This window comes from Sinocyclocheilus rhinocerous, unplaced genomic scaffold, assembly GCF_001515625.1.
Source record: "Sinocyclocheilus rhinocerous isolate Xijiao unplaced genomic scaffold, SAMN03320098_v1.1 scaffold16546, whole genome shotgun sequence".
In the NCBI taxonomy this organism is placed as follows: domain Eukaryota; kingdom Metazoa; phylum Chordata; class Actinopteri; order Cypriniformes; family Cyprinidae; genus Sinocyclocheilus; species Sinocyclocheilus rhinocerous.
In genome coordinates this window covers 1-5202 of record NW_015628412.1, presented here as the reverse complement: position 1 = coordinate 5202, position 5202 = coordinate 1, and the positions used below count along the sequence as shown (strand labels likewise).

Below are 5202 nucleotides of genomic sequence, written 5' to 3'. Positions count from 1 at the left end.
ATCAACTCATTCATCACGCGAGAAGTCTTGTACCGGCAAATGACTACTTCTCACCGGTGATTCCGATGGTTTTAGAGGACAATTACTCCTCGTTGCCCCCTGTCATTTCAAAGAATAGTACAACGGTGAACGCGACAAGTATAATGCCTCAGCTGTTTGGGAAGGTGCGCGCGCAGTCAGCGGAGGCTCGTGGAGTGGAGCGGAGTCAGGCGAAAGTATAAATCCTGCTTAAGAGCGCTTAAAGGGAGCAGCGTCATACACATTACATCAGGAGTGAGTTCTGTGTGGAAGACTTCGATCCGAGAGACCTGGAGGAAAGAACCATGAGTTGGGTGAATGACGACTTTGAAAGCCCTGCAGTTCAAGACTCTGATGTTGAGAAAGTGATTAGAATGGACCATTTCAGTTTGGATGGAAGAGAGTCCAGTGATCAGTTGCAGACTAAAGAGAATAGTAGCAGGGATCTTCCTCAGAGTGAAGCTGAAGCCAGTCCAACATCTCTTGATGTTATCCCTGACTGTGACACAGATACACATACACAAATTCAGACTGACATTCAAACTGACATTGACACCCAAGTTCCAGTTCATGATGTTCAGGGTCTTAAGACATGAGCAGGTAGAGTTGTTAAGAAAGTGAATAGATTAATTGAGTCAATGGTTCAGAAACCCTTTTACCTCCAAGGTGTAGGAAGTAATCTGAAAAAGAGAACTGGGTCATTTCTTTCTTTGTTCTAAAGAGAACTCTGCTGTGTTTAGTTTTTGTATGATGTGAAAAGACATTTTGATTCCAATGATAAAATACAGGGGTCAGGTCATATTATGGTGTACCAGGCATCGTAATGTTCCAAGATGATCTTAGGCTTGATCACCCTGAGGTTTTTCTTGACCTAATAGTGGGTAACTCTCAAGTTGAACAAATTAATGTTTCATTGTAGATCTGTACCAGTCATTTGATTGGGAACCAGTACGGATTTTAGTGAAATCCGGAAGGGGTGAATGTAACGAGTTATAGTGAATACAATTTGAATGTAACACATTGCTTTTTCACTAAAATCCTTTTTATTGTATTACAGATTTATTTGTTATTGTATTATTGATTTATTTCTGTTTTTCTTTGAGCAATATTTGTGATTCTGCTGTTCACTGTTTTAGAGACTTTTATTTTGAAAACTTCTCCTGGCGCTCTATTGACGCCATTTTCAAGTGAGTGCGCGCTTCTCTTCAGTTCGCATTGTATATGCTGGGGAGAGGTAAGCGTTTGTCAGAGCTCTTCATTTTATAAGTGAATTAAGTTTGCAAAGTGTATAAATCGACTAAATATTATATTGTAAATGGTACTGAGACTATATGCAGTGTTCTGTTATAAGTTTTATGCGCGAGTGGATTAAGAATGTGAAGTTATATCGTGTGGGCCGTTTTGAGTCATTAATTAGCTAACAAATATTATATCATACAGGAATGTCTTTATGGAATGCCCAAGAAAGAGAGATATGAACTCTATTCATGTTAATCCACAGGTATTTCACTCTTATTGTTTATTTTCTTCTTTTTATATTCTTGTACTGTGTTAATACTACAATGTTTCAGGGTCTCAATTGTTGCACAAAGTGAGTTCGCATTGTATATGCTGGGGAGAGGAATGTCTTTATGGAATGCCCAAGAAAGAGAGATATGAACTCTATTCATGTTAATCCACAGACGGAGTGAAGTTAATGCTGGGCGTGGCTGTCAATAAATCCCCTTTTGGTGAACAGAAGTGAAAGTGTCCTGGGTCTTCTTACACACAACGCAGATGATGGTAACAGCGGTCAGCAACACATTGGTGCCATTGGTGCCGTGACCCGGATCAAGATTTGCTTCAGGATCTACGTCAGTTGGGTCACCGACTTTGAGGTTTTTGAGGTTCACGGTTTTGTGAGTGAAGAACTGTGAGGGTACATAAAGACATTTTACATTTTCATATTGACGGGAGCATTTCCTCATTAAGTGATTATTATTCTCGGACTGATACTTTCTGATAGAGTTTATTCTATTTGGACATTTAATTTCTGTTGGATTTATTTAGTGTATGAAACTGAACATGGCATTTAGTTTAAACGGAGATGAATTTGATGAGTTGGGTCTTTTGGGTCTTGGTAGGGGGAAAATTTTTGGTGAAACTCCAGTCGCTCCAATTGAAAGGGAGAACAGAAGGCATATCGCTCAACAAGTTGGTCAGACAATGTTAGCATCTCAAAGGGAGGCTAGTTTTGGGGAAGGAGAGAATATAGGTGCACAAACACAAGGGTTAGGCGCCAGCAAGACATTCTCAGAAATACCTTCACTTAACTTGACTGGAGTGAGGTTGGTCATGCAGAGTGAAGCAAAAGAGCCCCCAGTGTACCGCGGTGATGCATCAGACAAGCTTGGTGTACGTGAATGGGAGGAGCTGATGGACACGTATCTGAGAAAGAGAGGAATACCATTAGCAGAGCAGCGTCAAGAGATTTTAAGCAGATTGATGGGTAAAGCGAAGGATGTCGTCAGAGTCACTCTCCGTTGTAATTCAGCTTTAAACCCAGTTGAGAACCCATCATATTGACTGTAGCATTTCCTCATTAAGTGATTATTATTCTCGGACTGATACTTTCTGATAGAGTTTATTCTATTTGGACATTTAATTTCTGTTGGATTTATTTAGTGTATGAAACTGAACATGGCATTTAGTTTAAACGGAGATGAATTTGATGAAACAATGACTGGGTTGGGTCTTGGTAGGGGGAAAATTTTTGGTGAAACTCCAGTCGCTCCAATTGAAAGGGAGAGTAGAGTGAACAGAAGGCCTCATGTGTTGTGCTCCACACGTGTAATTGATAATGTTCCCAATCCAACAGCTGACACTTTGCCCTTAGCTGTTCCAGACATAAATGATCCAAACTGGCAAGGGTTGATAGCACATATCGCTCAACAAGTTGGTCAGACAATGTTAGCATCTCAAAGGGAGGCTAGTTTTGGGGAAGGAGAGAATAGAGGTGCACAAACCCAAGGTTTAGGTACCAGCAAGACATTCTCAGAAATACCTTCACTTAACTTGACTGGAGTGAGGTTGGTCATGCAGAGTGAAGCAAAAGAGCCCCCAGTGTACCGCGGTGATGCATCAGACAAGCTTGGTGTACGTGAATGGGAGGAGCTGATGGACACGTATCTGAGAAAGAGAGGAATACCATTAGCAGAGCAGCATCAAGAGATTTTAAGCAGATTGATGGGTAAAGCGAAGGATGTCGTTAGAGTCACTCTCCGTTGTAATTCAGCTTTAAACCCAGTTGAGAACCCAAAGGTTATCATAGACATCCTGAAACAGCATTTTAGTGATGTTAATTACTCATGTATGCCTTTGGCTGACTTCTATGGCACTGTTCCATTAGCAGGAGAAGATCCCGTTGAATACTGGGTGCGGCTGAATAAAGCAGTGGATCGTATATGTGTGTGTGTGTGTGTGTGTGTTTGTAATATAATATATATATATAATATACATATCCATATATAGTATATCAGTCTGGCGAGTAAACTAAAAAATGTTCTAGCCAATGGCGATTCAGTTACCAAGGTGTCCGTAGAGGGTTGTTGATACAGGGTCCATGGCCTGCACCTTTAGTGACAAAGCAGAAAAGAGGATGTTAAGTGAGAATGTATTGCCTCCACCCACACCTCTTCAACAGGAAGTCATTCTAGTAGGATGCGGGGGTAAAGTTACAAGGCCAAAGTGTATGTATGAGGTTGAATTGAAAGTTTATGGAGAGAGCTGCCTAGTGCCTATTCTCGTTGTACCCGGCCAGCGGGATGATCTAATCATTGGCACGAATGTAGTCAAATTCCTCGCACATCGTATGAAAGGCGATAGTGATTACTGGCGACTTGTTTCTAATCAGACAGTGGAGCCGATAGCAGGATGTGAGCAGTTCCTTGATGTTATGGCCAACATGTGTCAGTGGAAGGGCTCAGAGTTACCAAACAAGGTGGGAACAATCAAACTACAGCAGTGTGTCACCCTCTTAGCAAGACAGGAGCACCTCGTCTGGGGAAAGTTGCCAAAAAATGTCCCCATGTCACCAGGGAGCACAGTTGTAGTGGAACCAACGACTTCAAGGTCTGTGTCACGAGACATCATGGTCGGGCGAGTTGTTACGCCATTATGGGGTGATCGCTGGGTTCCCGTAAAAATCACCAACGTCTCTGACAAGCCAGTCACACTCAAGAGGAATCGAAAATTGGCAGACGTATTCCCAAGTGTCGCCGTGGAGGATTTTGAACTTTTCCAAGGGCTGAGTCGAGCTGAGGTGTTTGGGAAGGAGAGTCAGCACTTACCTAATTCATCAGCTGATTTCAGACAGCGATTGGAAACTGTTGGCCTGGCTGAACTCGACATCCAGCCTTGTTCTGTCAGCCATGAGACAAAATAGAAGTTAGTCCAATTACTGGAGAGATACAACGATGTGTTTTCCAAGCATGCTTTGGATTGTGGAGAAGTAAAGGGCTTTGTTCACCGCATTCGGCTAATGGATGAGCGTCCATTCAGACTCCCTTATCGTAGAGTACCGCCCGCACACTACCAAAAGTTGCGTCAGGTTCTGAGTGCCGCCTGCACACTACCAAAAATTGCGTCAGGTTCTGTCCCAGATGGAAGAACGGGATAATTAGGAAGTCTGTAAGTGAATATGCTTCCCCATTAGTCCTAGTGTGGAAGAAGGATGGCAGTCTGAGGATATGCACAGACTACAGATGGTTGAATGCAAGAACGATAAAGGATGCACATCCACTTCCACACCAGTCCGACTGCTTAGCCGCTCTAGGCGGAAACACTCTCTTCAGCACCATGGACCTGACATCAGGATTTTATAACATACCCATGGCCAAAGAGGACAAGAAATATACTGCGTTCACGACTCCTGTAGGGCTGCACGAGTATAATAGGATGCCGCAGGGGCTATGCAACAGCCCAGCCTCCTTTATGCGGATGATGGTAAGCATCTTTGGAGACTTAAACTTTAGCAGTTTGTTATGTTATCTTGACGACCTGTTGGTGTTCGCTCCAAATGAGCAGGAGGCATTAGAAAGATTAGAGGTCGTGTTCAGTCGTCTGAAGTAGTACAATCTCAAGCTGAGTCCTAAGAAATGTCACCTACTGAGAACCTCTGTAAAGTTCTTGGGTCACATCATAGAC

At 42.8% G+C, this 5202-nt stretch overlaps 1 long non-coding RNA gene across 1 annotated transcript; it reads left to right on the top strand.

Annotated features, from left to right (window-relative positions):
• Positions 1-1182: 1182 nt before the first annotated feature.
• LOC107737838 (uncharacterized) lies at positions 1183-1805 on the top strand. The gene is made up of 3 exons (XR_001639827.1): positions 1183-1252; positions 1459-1519; positions 1701-1805. It is a non-coding gene; the product is annotated as an uncharacterized LOC107737838 (long non-coding RNA).
• Positions 1806-5202: the final 3397 nt, after the last annotated feature.